Raw genomic sequence first — 14,984 nt, 5'->3', positions numbered from 1 at the left:
TCTAATTAATTTATTTGCTAATTGAAATGTGTTGTTTTACTTTTTTCTAATAAATCCTGAAGCAGATGTCTGCCCAATGGCACAGGAAAGCATTTTGTTTTAATTGAAAAAGTATATTAACCTTTAAAGTGAAAATATATTTTAAAAATGTTTGATCAGTCAATGTGTAGCGTGCTGTCTACTGTTTGCCGAGCTGATTAGCCATTAGCGAGAGAAAAAGAATTCAGCCACCAGTTGACATAGCCTTGGCATTTTTAGTACTGTACTTAGTGCTAAGAGAAAAAGCATTTATTATCTTTTGTCAACTACTTGTCTAAGCAATACTGCCAGGTGTCATCTGTTAACAAAATTCTGCATTACAATTATCATATTTACTAAAGATATTTGTGTAAAAAATACTAACTTTCTAATCCAATGATTTAATTTCCAAAGTTTCTGCTAGTAACCCTTAATAACTTCTCCTCCTTGAAAAAAAAACGTAACCGTAAATACAATGACAGCACTGAACTGCTGAAATGTGCTTGTCATGTGCCTAGAGGACTGCCACTCAGAGGATTGCCATGGCCAGAGGTGAAATCTTTAGAATTACATCAATGTGAATTTTAAAGGAATTCACACTGAGGATTTCTGCACGGTGACAAAAATTGTTGGGATTGTAGACAGAGATTGTGTTTTGTTACAGCGAGAATTTATGTCTATTTTTTGTTTCATTCATGTTTTTGTTGATTTTGAATGATTATTTTTTCTGTTCTTATATTATTTCTGTTAATTTTATTACTCTCTTTAAATGTGTGGCCACTCTTTGCTCTTTGAGGGGTGGAGCCCCAGGAGGCGGGGCCAGGCTCACATTGCTGGGTCCTGCCCCTGACTTTATAAATAGCCCAGAAGTAAGGATTCAGCAGAAATTCTTTGTAGTTGTTTGGTGTCAATAGTGAGTAATGTATTTTTTCTTGTAGATTTTTTGGTTTTTTAATTATTTTATGCTCTGGTTTCTTATTACAGATTGCATTTCAAAACTTGTTCTTTGTGGATTGTTTATGGGCGACTCCATTTTTGGTCATTTGAGGGTTTTTTTCCTCTCATTTATAAAGATTCATTGTTTTGGATTGTCTGTACAAGTCAGAAGTTTTATGGGTTGCCCCTCTTAGAAGGCATTTTTGATATTCTTAGCATTATTTACTTTAAAAAAAATATTTCTCTATTTTACATCTGGTCAAGCTGAAGCATGCATTTAGAACTTGGAGAGAAAACTGGTCAGGGTCCAAGCCTATTTTGGGAAGACCAGTGAAGGTCCTGGCCTGTTTTTTCTAGTTCCTCTGGAGGCCTTTTTTCAGCATGCTCCAAACTCTTGTTAACATACTGAACATGTCAAATTTAGAGAGAAAAGGTGCATTCACAACAAGTGATTAGAAGTAGAGTGAAAAGAAACTGAAATGTTAATAGTTGTTGCTGTCAAGAATGTCTGATGATGTGCTTCATTCACTAGCATAGGTGTCAGGCAGCAGACCAATTGTTATAAGTAAATATCTAAGTGATTTAAAGTTACTTTGCTCTGATATAAATATTGCCATAGTATAGATTACTTGATATATTCATTTACTAAATGTGGTTTAGTGATACATTTTGCCAGAAAGAAGTTCTCTCTAGCTAATAGTTAAAACTCATATTTTTTCATTGGGCCATGATGCCTTCTGTGGAAGAAATTTATAAGAAGAGACTCCATACTCATCTCAGATCATTCTCTCCTTAGCCCCACAAAAAACTGCCACCATCCAACCACATACTAGTAAAACGTATTATGCATTTTATGATTTAGAATAGACTAACAAACTGTATATGCTAACTCAAAGTACTTCCTGGTACAGCTACTTATCTGCCAAGACTGAGATCAGTTCCTGTATTCAGTGGCACCATTTTAAAGGTTGAATGTTTCTTAACTATAAAACACTAGAGATTCTCCACAAGGAAGTTAGTATTAAGTTTTTCCCTGACTACAGCATGATGATATCACAAAAAATGTAGGGCTGTAAATCCAGTTATCAAGAGGATGAAAGGAGTTAGTCTGTGGCCAATTTTGATCTCTTCTGTCTCAATGAGGTTTAGCTTGTATGAATCCCACTGATTATTTGATCATTACTTCTTAGTGGTCTTGGGGGCTCACACCTTTCTGCTGAGAAACATCTCAAAAAATATTACATGTTCCTTAAGGAGCCCAAACCATCAGTTTACTCATTTTAAATATGCAAATAATATTCTTTTTACCCCTAGCAAACTATAATTAATAGATTTCTATATGAATACTCTTATTATCTTTCTCCCTTCAGTGTTCCTGGCACCTTTATCCACATGCAGTGGTGACACATTTATTAACAGATAATAGTTTTATCCCTCTGTTCTGACTTTCTGGCCTATAATTTCTAATTTAACTTTCCTTGATGCTGTTAGTTAAAAGTTCACCTTTACCACAAATTCCTATTAGCTTGTACTGCCTCTATGCACCAGCGTAAGCTTATCTACTTGGCCACAGCAACTGCTAAATTGCTTCTTGCTTGCAGATGAACGATCCCTAAACTAGTCACTTTGAAGAGGTTTAGACATGATTTTAAAATTCTCATTCTCAAATGTAAAGTTCCTAATGGTTTCACTCCCCCTTGCCTTACACATCTTATTAGTGTCTGTACTCTAAGGTGTATGCTGTATTCTCAAGATGCAGACCTCTTTTATATTCTAAAGATATACAAAACTAATTTAGGAGGCAGAGCTGTAGGACATTCATATTCAGAAATATCTGAAATCTCTACCTTTCAGCATTTAAATCAATAATTTAATGACGTTAAATTATTTTTCTCCATAGATATACTTTTAGTATTTTCCAGAATGCCCATGTGTGCAAATCTGAATTTGTATAGAAAATGCAAGAAATTATTTTTTCTCCTGGAGACAATTGTTGTCAAATCAGCCATGTTAGAAACCAGCCGATTTCATTATCTCTTGAAGCAGTGACACATACTGAAGCATATTTTTTTCTCAATATAACACATTTAAAGCTTTCCATGTCAAGGATTAAAGTGTCTAGGGCCAGTAAAGCCAAATGGCAACATCTGAAAGATGTGGTACAGCACTGATTTAATCATGCATGTCGAGTTGTATTAATGGAGTAAAATTATGTTCCAGTGGCATACATACCGCACATAATCAACAATAATAATAGATTCATATTTACAAGATTTAGCAGAAGATTAAAAGGTGTATGTAGAACTCAATGAATTAGGATAATTAAAATTCTTTAGAGTAAGAGATAAGAGAACCCACTTCAGCCAAGTGTTTTGTTTTAAAAAAGTGCATTGGGAGCTGGCAGTACAGTATCTAGTACATTTTAGAGCCAAACTCAAGATCACATTCCAAAAGAAAACATGCATAGTACAGGGAAACATAAATAAACAAATATTTAAAAATGACATTTCCTAATAGATATGGTATAAAAATGAATACTGTCCTGAATATGGATAGTGAACTCTGTTGAGTCTGAGAGATTATGATTGTTAGGGAGGATATTGCAGCATTTGTGCTGTTAATTAAGGTTTAATACACAAAATGATGAACATATGAGAACTATTAGCAATTAATGAAAACTTCAGTTACAATTAGTTCTTCATTACCCATATATTTTATATATACAGTATATTAACCAGAACTCCTTTAATTAACTCTAGTTTTTCCTTTTATAATGAATGATCAACAATTTATGACTTTTGTATTTTAAAATTCATCTTTGGAAAAAGGAAAATAAACTTAACAACCCTGTAAAGGTTTCTACATTTAATAAAATTCTACATTCCCCACTGCTGAGCCCAGCCACCAATAATGCATCACTCAAAGTCTCAGAATGACAATGTGGCCATAGAAGAAAATGTATATGCCTTACTCGCTCTCATTCCACTTCCACCAGAATCTCGCCTCTTCATATGAGTCTGAGATCAAACACTTCAGAGTCCCTGTCCTCTGGCATAACATGATGCATGACACCCCAAACACAGTCTCCACAGCAACAAAATTATAATAGGCAAACAAGTAAGACAGTGAAAAGGTGAAACATACAATAAAAAAGGAAAATAATACAAAAATGGAAATGGAAAAATTGGTAAAAGAGAGGAAATGGACATAGACCTACTAATTGGAGTCGAACTGATTCCTGATCAAATTATTTTTTGTTTGCAAATATGATGATATTAATCAAGACAGAACAGAATTAAAAGATGCAAAAACACAACCTGTAAAGAGCAGAAAAGTGAATAATTAAGATTAAACTCTTATATGTATATGAGATATACATTTTATTTGTACTAATATCCATTGTTCTTAAATGCTTATAAGTCTTTAGCAATGTTATTTCTTACATTTCCCTTATGACAGATTGGTGCTTAGTGCCCACCTCAGTATATCCACTCACATATTCCATTCCAGCAGAGGCTGGACCTCACTTGAATTTTACAAATACCAGGAAGGAATCTCTTTAGGTTTTTTTCTGCCACTTCAGGCAAGTAGTTTATTCTCATTTGATAAGGTGCAACATTAGAGGTTGGGCATCCAACTAAAAGAAGTGGAAGTTCTGCATGATGTTTGTAGATGTCTCAGACAAATGAAGCAGAGGGTTATGGCACATGTTAAGAGTGGTGTTCCACAGAGGTCAGTGCTAGAGCCGCTGCTATATTTAATATACTGTATATAAATGAGTTGGATAGGAATATAAGTAACAAGCTGGTGAAGTTTGCAGATGATAACAAGATTGGTGAATTGGCAGATAACCTAGAATCTGTTGGATCATTGGTGGGACTGAAATGTTTACCAGCTATTATATGTAAATTAAGCTACTTTAAAAGATAACAGGAGCTCTTATTTTAACACGAATCAGACTTGATATGGAGAGTCTTGTTGCTCCAATCCTCCAACAGTTGGTGTAAATAAAGCATGTCTTTGGATTTCATTTCATTTATTAAAAATGACTCAAGACATTTTTTTTATTTGCTAAGTATTTTCCGAAACGCTAGCTATCATTAAGCAACAAACATACAACTAAATGGCCTTTGATTAAAGGGTCTTAAAAAACATTTTCTGAAACAACCCAAAACGAACACACACAATGGTAAATTACATAGATTACATAACCCCAATTCCCTCTGTAAAATTAACAGACCATATTGTTCCTGCCTTCTCAACCATCTGCATGTCTATTTACATCTTTTACTTTTACTTTTTTTTGTAGTTTCAGAGCATAATACAGCAAGATCTTGCAATGCAGTTTTTTTATTTGTTGACATTTTGACTGTGGTCATATATATTTTTTTTTAATTAGTAAAGCTTTATTTCAAAATGTCAATGTGTAAAACTGTTCGTCAGTGCTATGTACACGTATAGTCTGAAAACCCATGTCGTGGCATGTTAATCGGACTGAACATGTTTGTAATGTTTGAGCACATATCCAAATGGCAACTCTGTCATCCAGTGTTAGTAGTCACTTGAACAACATTTCTAAAAATCACACAGTGTATGCGCAGAACTACAAAATTCTAAAATAAAATCAAAAGACTTTGTAAATACAACATATCTCTCTATTATAGAAGAAAATCTTGAGATGTCACAAGACTATCGCCAAGAGATTTTTTCAAGTCCCAGCCTCTCAACCATTTACGGTTAACGGCCCACGCCCACGGTCCTCTCACCTCTCATTCATATGAATGCTTTTCTCAGACATAGTTCTTGTGCTGTCAGCTCTTATAAATTTCTACATTTTCCTCACTTTAAGTTCTCAATAAAAGAAGACATGTCCAAATCTTATTGAAGAATTTCATTCCGAAGGGTTATCAACAGAAGAAATGAGTACATGGGCAATCCTAGCACCGAGACATGATGAAGTCAAACAATTTAACACGAAACTTGTTGATTGGTTAAATAGGTTAAATGTGTATCAATAGACTATGCTAAAACAGTTGGTGGTGATGGTGCGGAAGATGAAAACAACAACTTATAATATCCCATAGAATATCTACAACTGTTAACACCATCCGGTCTTCCACTGGCCGAATTACTGTTGAAGGAAGGATGTATCGTAATGTTATTGCGTAATTTATGTATGGGTTATGGGCTATGCAATAGGACAAAATTAGTTGTATTCAAAATTGGCAATGAATACCTCTAACACAACATGAAACATAATTTTCTTTCAATTTATTACATTATAATATTTTTTACTATGTTTAATTACCTGCTGTAATGTAAAATAGTTAGGTCTATTATGCATATGTAACAATTCCCATGAAAATAACAATCTGTTTAAATTGTACATCCTGAGCCGGCCTTAGGGCGAAGCGAATGAAGCGACTGCTTCGGGCCCACAGCTGGAGGGGGCCCACTGCACCCAAGGTTTTTTTTTTCTGTGATGCAACGCTGCTGCGGAGAGCCCAATGGAGCAACAGACTCCTTCACTCCAACCTCTATTACTAATTTTTTTATATATATAATTCACGGGCAACATATTCCATCACCTAATTACTCCACGTGGACATCTCCACTCGGCACTTCAATCTTCATTACGTTTCACTCAGGCCCGCGTGCCTGTTGCCGTCTCCACGGCTCATCTATGCCTCTGTCCTCAGTATGTGGCCACTTACGCTTCAGTCAGGGACGCTCCGCTGCACTGCATTCTCGATAGAGCATAAAACAGGCCCTTCTCTTTGTAAAACCATCACTTTCCTTCATATCAATATATTTCAATTTTGTTAGAAAGAATGTCTTGTAGATAGTAGTTAGGCCTTGTCGAATTTCCACAGTTTGAAATTATTGTATTCCAAATGTCTTTAGTTCCACCGCCAAAGAAATATAAATCAGGTGCTCATAAACGTAAATAAAAAGCAGTGAAAGATTAATTTTTTTCCTACCCAAAAAGGCGCTTTGCAACGCTTCCTAACGAAAACGGTTAGCTCTAGCAACAGCACTAGCACTAGGACTGAACTTCCATTAGTCGAAGATACCGCAACGCCGTCCAAGCCCCACAAACCTGTATCCGACTCCGAGGAGTCAGAAGCCGATGACGTTAAGAATGACATGGACATGGGTTTTTCGTCAAGTTCAGCAACGTTGCCAGCCATTTCGGTTTCTAACCAGAAAGATGAAGATCACGACTAGGCTGATAATGATTTCGATTCCTTTAGTTGGGGAGATCCAGGTTTGTGGGGTGCAGCAATTACCGACAAGGAACATGTCTTCCTAGTCCAAAAGGGGCCCTTTCGCGAAACTGGGATTCAATATCCGACGAATGATGATGGCCGCCATTTTTCTGATTCCTTTTATTCCCGAAAATTACCAAATGAGGAATTTGTTGACAGGCCCTGGCTTGTTTACTCAAAGAACAAAAATGCAGTTTTTTGTTTCTGCTGCAAGTTATTCTCGAATATTCAGATCAAATTGACTACTGATGGTTGCGGTGATTGGAGAAATTTGTCCCGAGACGTGTGCATTCACAAAATATCTGCCAACCATATACGTGCCTTTAAGGATTGGTTTGAACTTCAAAATCGCTTGAAGGCAGGATGTACCATTGATAAGAACTTCTGCTAAGAGAAATTGAGCATTGGCACAATGTATTAACAAGAATTATTGCTATTATTCAGTTTCTGGGTGAAAGAAACCTGGCGTTTCGAGGTTCTAGCGATAATATATTTGCCCCGCATAATGGCAATTTTCTTGGGTTAGTGGAATTGTCAGCCAAATTTGATCCGTGCATGCAAGAGCATGTTCGAAGGATTACAGACTATGAAATCCACGATCATTATCTGGGTAAAAACATGCAAAATGAAATAATTCAGTTGATGGGTAATGCTATGTTATAGGAAATAATTTCCCATATTTATAAGGCCAAGTATTTCTCAATAATTCTTGACTGCACTCCTGATATAAGCCATGAAGAGCAGATGATGATGATAATAAGGATTGTTCATATTGATGGCTCCTCAGTGGACGTTCGAGAATATTTTGTAGGGTACATAGCCGTTGATGATAGCACTGGCTCCAGTCTCAGACCAATGCTTACGGATGCTCTCTGAGTTGAAATTGGACCTAGGTAATTGTAGGGGACAGGGATATGATAACAGTTCCAATATGAAAGGCAAACACAGTGGCGTTAAAAAACGAATACTGGATAAAAATCCACGAGCATTCTACATCCCATGCGGTTGTCATAGCCTTAATTTGCTTGTTGAAGACATGGCTAAATCGTCACCAACTGCCATGTCACTTTTTGGAACGTTACATCAGATCTATTTGCTATTTAGTGCTTCTACAGTATGCTGGCAGATTCTGGAGAAGCACATCAATAATTTCACTCTGAAGCGCATTTGTGACACTAGATGGGAATGCAGGATTGAGAGTGTTAAAGCTGTCAGATTCCAAATAGGCTCTGTGTATGACGCGCTGGTAGATGTTTCTGAAGATTCTAAAGATCCTAAGGCTAGAACTGAAGCCGCTGCATTAGCCAAGCAGCTGAAAAATTTTCCATTTCTTGTTTCCTTAGCGATTTGATGCGATATTCTTTCACAGATCAATGTAGCCAGCAAAATTTTGCAAAATGAAAATATGCACTATGATGTTGCTCTCAAATGCATCAACAGTGTCTCTGACTATTTGGTTTCGTACAGAGAAAATGGACTAGAATTAGCAGAAGCTACAGCCAGAGAGCTCGCTAATGAATTGGAGATGCCTTCCAAGGATGTCACATTTCCTGCAGTAACCAGTTTACGAAAGGAGACGAACAAAGCCCCATTTCGATTATGAAGTCTGGGATGAGTTAATAACTGATCCAAAGGAAAAGTTTTGCACAGAATTCTTTCTTGTCCTTCTGGATCAAGCAATCATGTCCATGAATGAGAGGTTTGATCAAATGAAACAGCATTTCGACAATTTTGGATTTCTGTACAATTATCAGTTAATATCATCCATGGATGATAATACCTTGATAAAATACTCTATGGACTTGAAAATTTCATTAACTGACTCAAAGAATAATGAATCAGACATCGATCCACACGCACTATGCAGTGAAATTCGCATGTTTGCCAATGCCATGCAAGCACTGGAATATCGTTATGAGAAGGAGTTAGCAACTGCCATGCCTAATGTTGCTGTGGCTCTCAGAGTAGCATTGACTGTGCCTATAACAGTATCTTCGGCGGAGAGGAGTTTTTCAAAACTCAAGCTTATCAAAAATTACTTTCGAAGCTCCATGAGCCACAAACGTCTGAATAGTCTGGTATTGATTTCAATTGAGCAAGAGATAGTCGAATCTCTTGATTATTCTGAACTTATTCATGAGTTTGCCAGTGCCAAGGTTCGAAAAGTGTCTTTTGTGTGAAATAGATTTCAATATCTGCTGGTAAGTTATTTTATACGAAAATCTGAATATCTCGAAAGTATGAAAACAAGCTTTAAAACTTAATAAAAATGTAAAAACAAAATAATGTGGATCTCATCTTCATAAAATAAAAAAAATATATAAAAAGTAAAAAAAAAGTGCTTGGCCTAGCTATTTACCTCCACGTGCTGCCTGGTGGAAACAGCAAAAGCTGGCTAAAATGTAGCTTTATCTGTTAATGTATCGTCACTAAAGACATTTATGCGGGCCCACTCCGACCTCCATCACTCATACCCTTCACTCAGGGCCTTGTATGACAGTCTGCACTGACAGCCTGCAAATTTCAGTGTCAGTGTTATGGTTACGGTTGTCAGTGTCAAACAGAAATCATCAAAAAGTGATGGTTGTAGATGCTAGGATAACACATTTCTGCAGCTCAGAATGCAGGAAATCACTTGGCGGCCGGAGCTCTGCCCCAGACCCCTTAGCTGCAGAGGTCTCGGTATCAGTTTGCTTCCGGCCCAAAATTGTCTAGGGCCGGCTCTGGTACATCCGCTTCCCCATATATGAGCGGCAGAGCCGCGAAGGGGCTAACGCTTAGCGCCTGCTTAGGTGTTGGTAAGCAAAGTGAGCAGGGGGCAGAGCCCCCTAGTTTTTTGTTAAAAAGAAAAAAAACATATTAGTTATTCAATGTTTTTATGCTTTTTCTTTAGTTTTTAAAACTGTTTAGCATGCCACTAAAAATTCTGTTACCATAAGTGATCTTCGTTAAGTTTCATTCATTGCCATTGTGGCCTGTCGGGTCTGGGGGGTTTGCACTGAGTCTCAAACCCCAAACACAATTACACCACAACAGTGCCATTTAATTGCACCACTAAAGTGCGCTTAATTTAAACAACACCTTCATACAGGCCTCTTTTGTTCACAATACAGCACAACTCTTTCTCTTATTTTCTTCCTTTTCTTTTTCTCAGCCTCCACTCTCTCCTCCACAACCAATTCCAATTCTTTCTGAGTCAAGTGGGGAGCTCTCCTTTAACTCTTGAACTGGGAGTATTTCCTGTGCTTAATCTGTTGACCCCAGGAAGCACTTCTGGGTCAGGCAGGTCCATCCACAGTTCTTGTAATATCAGTATATAAGAGCTCCTCCAGTGGCCCAAACAGAACCCAACAAGGCATGCCCATGGGACCACAACTCCTATGCTGCACTGTGGGTGTCCATACTGGAGCTGCCAGATGTGATGCTGCCAACTAGTTTATGGAGGAACACTCCACCATTAGCAGATAGTCGACCATTATTTGGACCTTCCAGGTTCTCAAGTCCATTCCAGTGTTTGCTCAGTGCTCAGTGTTTGTAAGGATGCCATTCATAATTTAGCTGCTGTACCATCCTTCTACCTGTGCATCTTGGCACAGAAAGGAGTTTTCACTCCTTCCCTGGCCTTCTGTTATCAAGAACTCCTAGCCAGGTAAGGGAGCGGTGTCTATACCAGCTGGGATGCCGGTTTGTCTGTCACACCATTAAAAATGTAACACATACTGTACACATACCGAATAATGACAGACATTCATTTTCAATTTGCGCCCAAGTTAACTTGAATGCCTTCCACTTCAACAACACATTAAAACACTTCAAAATATATTTTTGGTGCCCATTTTCTACATCAACTAATACTAACCTTTCTATGTTCTTTAAACCTTTCATTTATCTATTTCTGTGCAGCCTGTTTGAATTATTAAAAGAATGTGAGTTGGGGAAGGATTGTGTTGACAATGGACACTTCATATTTCCATTGTGCTTATTATTGCTGTCTAGTGTCTATCTGAAAGCAATATTATGTCTAACCAATGTCTCTCTAATGGTATACAACAACAATGGCATGCTATATGTTATTGTCACTATCCAGTAAAGCATATAAAAAGAAACCATTTATTTTTCCTTTAAAGTCTTCTGCATTGAAGATGTTATTTTTCAAGTACTAGGCCAAATAGTTGTCATAAAACAAAAGCATTGATACGTTTTTCACATTTATCAATATCAGAAGCACAGTTCAGAGTGTAACAATTGATACCCTTGGATCTTATGGAAAGTTTGGTTATTTAGGCAGATATTCAAGATTTTTTTCTAAGAGTTTTGTACGTCTGTATATTCAGAAAAATTGTTAAAATAAGGAAGAGCAGACAAATCTAGTCTCATCACTAAATGTTTTGATCAGTTCCATGTAACATTTGTTAAAGACAAAGGAACATCCTGCTCTTGTGTAAAAAAATGTGCTTTACCTGACTGTCTCTCCCTTTTTAATAATTCAGTTGGCTGTCCCCTTGATATTGTGTATAATCTTCTTGAAGGGCGTCATAGAAATACAGCTTGATAAAATATCTGCTTTATTCAGTAAAGATTTCACGATTTACAGACTCGGTAAGGTCACTTTGATTTGTACCAAATGTGGAGTTTATTTCTGTTACTTTGGTTAATACTTTTGACATTGATACAACAACATAATCATGGCATATGATTTTAGACTTAAAGGATTGCACTGAGTTGTTTTGCTGCTTTTGTTTGTAGTGATGAATAAAAGACATACTTGGTGTGTCTTGATTTTAATTTAACGGTTTCCTGAGATGTCAAAACATACTGTGAAGAATTACCTAGACATGATTAATATCTTTGATCTTTTTTTTTTTCATTTTCAAAATACAGTCTGAAGACTTTTTTTTTAAAATAAGTACACAAAAACACTATTTCCAGCAAATAGACATCTGATTAAGGCTGGTCACCTATGCAGTCACTTATATTTCAATACTGCCTTATGTTTTGAAAAAAGATATTGCAGTTTGCCTCAGACTGGAATTTATAATGACACCATCAGAGTTTTACAAAAGTATCTGTGCTATTGGCCTAAATTATAGAAACTGCATGAAAATTCTATATATATATTTTTAAATTTCTGATTAATTTTTACAGATTGTAAAAGACACAAAGACAGACAAAAATAGAGCTGGAGTACACATGGTTAGCACTGTTTAATATGCATTGTTGTTGGATGGATTTTAAAGAAAAGAAATGATGGGCACATCAGTGTTTCATATTAGAACAGTATTCACATTGAAGGTCTGGTTGTAACTTACACTGTTTTCCTATTGTCAGTGGGATTTATGGTACAGTGGAACAGGTGGAGTGCTTGTTGTCTTGGGCATATGTGACCTCATCAGTCCTCTGGATGTCTATCCTCCATTCTACAGGAAACGGAAACAGGGCATCATACTCAAATTCTTACTCATTTATAATAGCCAACCCAGAAACTTGAGACACAATCTATAATCTTGTTCTTGAGAACATGTTCATTTTGTATTGCTGGTTTTGCACTAACTTCATTGTTATTTTATTAACATCATTGTTGACAATTTTGAGTTTGTATTTTTATTGGCTACCACCGTAATTGTTTATCTTGCTAGTTACATTTGCTGGCAACGTAACATGTAATATCATGGGGCAGTTGTAATTCAAGAAGGCAAAGTGGTTTTATAGACTTTTTTTCAACAAAGAAAAAAAATTTTTCGTACCAGTTTGTCTGAACATTTTTTTTGTGGTTCCTGAACGCCTAGCTTTTTTTACACTTTTATTCTGGTTCATATGCCTTTCTTATCCTTACTGGGCCCTTGACCCAACCCTTTGCCTGTTTAGTGACTTCATTTTTTTCTAATTTTTAGTAGATTCCATGTCTTTGTCATTCTTTGCAATTTGGGCACCTTTTTGCTTCTAACAAAGTTCATTAAATGAATTAGGACCAGTGAATAAAGACCCAGAGATGAATGAAGAATATTCTGAAATTGAGCTGCAACATGCTGATCAGTTCATGCCAAAAGAACAGGTTTTTGACCACTCCTTTTAGAAGGTTTCATTTCCTTCTCATTCTTTGCCATTTGAGGATCTTTTTGTGTCTAACTAAATTCACTACACAATTTATATCAGCTGCTGTACTTTTAAAATTGATGTACCCTTAGAAAAGCCAACTGACTGTCATATTAACAAACGTCATATTATATTATATTATATTATTATATTATATTATATTATATTATATTATATTATATTATATTATATTAACACCATAGGGACAGTAATTCTTTTAACTGGACCCTTCCGCAACAAGGGAGATTTGCCCATTTAATCTCAGTAAAACAATAGACTGTCATGACCATAAAACATAAAAATGGTTGTATGTTAAACATGGTGCGGGGTCACTAATTTTGTAGCAACAGAGACAAAATTTAGGACAGCCAAAGAGGTTCTATCACTAGTCTGAAGAGAAAAGCTAAATGGCAGAATAACATAGCAAATTATACAGCAAAAGAATTTTTGTATACCGTCTTTAAATTACTGTCAAAATCACATGACTATGCCCCAAAACACAGAATAACAGCAAAATATCTGAATGTAACCTTGTTTGCGCACAGAACTTAAGACGTGTGCTGGTCAACTTACTCATGTTTTCAGATATTTTTAACCTTTCAGTTAAGAAGGCACAACAGTTGCAAACTGGTTTAAGATGACCACTAAAAGTAGTGGTCTAGTAACTAATGATTCATAGCTGTTTGCCTGTTGAGCAAACAGATGAGGGGCGGATGTGTGCTTGTGGGGCTTTATGATATTCTTTAGAATCAATTAACACATTTATCTGTATATTCTTTATAGACTACAAGTTTACCTTTAAATTTAATTCTTATTTACTAGTTACTAGTCTTATTTAAAATTAGAATTGATCTGGCTTATGGCTTGTCACTGATAGTAGCCACAGAAATAAGATAAATGGATTTTAAATTTACCAATGAACTGCAATTGACACAAACCCAGACACCAAGTTGTCGAGCCTGCACTTCAAATTAGCTGTGAACTTGGAGTGGCAAAGAAGATACGAAGGTTGCCTTATGTCTGCAACATTTGAAACAGTAAGAGACACTTAGGAATTGAAAGAGGGGTATATTATTTACTTCAGTAATCAGCTATTTGCTTTGCGATCATGAGCGTCTAAGAAGCTCAGTTTCATTTTACTACTAGAACTGTTTTTCCACAGACAGAGAGGATGATGTGCTGGTGCTAGAGTAAAAGAAAGGTGAAAAGGTTTTAGTCAATGTCTACCACCTGTTGTAATGTGAAAAGTTCAATCACTTTCAAATAACATGGATGAACTGTCAGAGCTTATACCGAGTCATGAAGCATATAAGTACAGTGACATTTTGTGCTTTATGGTGAACTAGCGTAAACCTGATATGCCCAACACTGTTTTAATACTGGATGGATTCATCATATTCGAGCAGGCAGAGACCCAGCACATTGTGGAAAAAAGACAGAAGGTGGACTGGTCATCTGTGTGAATAAGGAATGGTATAAAGGGGGACATTTTACAGTTCAGATTACAGTTTGTAATTCAGACATTGAAATTAAGCCGGTTAGAATTCATCCAAGTTATTACCCTAGGTAGATAAATTACATCATCCTTATTAATCTTTATATTCCTCCCTTTGCAAATGGGGATCTAGCAGCACGAATGATTCTGACCAAGAATTTAATATTATTACT

At 36.3% G+C, this 14,984-nt stretch overlaps 1 pseudogene; it reads left to right on the top strand.

Moving 5' to 3' along the window:
- LOC120524401 overlaps positions 1-8,826 on the top strand; it is a 77,065-nt pseudogene extending 68,239 nt beyond the window's left edge.
- The last annotated feature ends 6,158 nt before the right edge of the window (positions 8,827-14,984 follow it).

The sequence above is a fragment of the Polypterus senegalus genome, chromosome 2 (assembly GCF_016835505.1).
Source record: "Polypterus senegalus isolate Bchr_013 chromosome 2, ASM1683550v1, whole genome shotgun sequence".
Classification (NCBI taxonomy): Eukaryota; Metazoa; Chordata; class Cladistia; order Polypteriformes; family Polypteridae; genus Polypterus; species Polypterus senegalus.
Note: the sequence above shows the minus strand (reverse complement) of the source record. Positions and strands in the feature narration are given on the sequence as shown.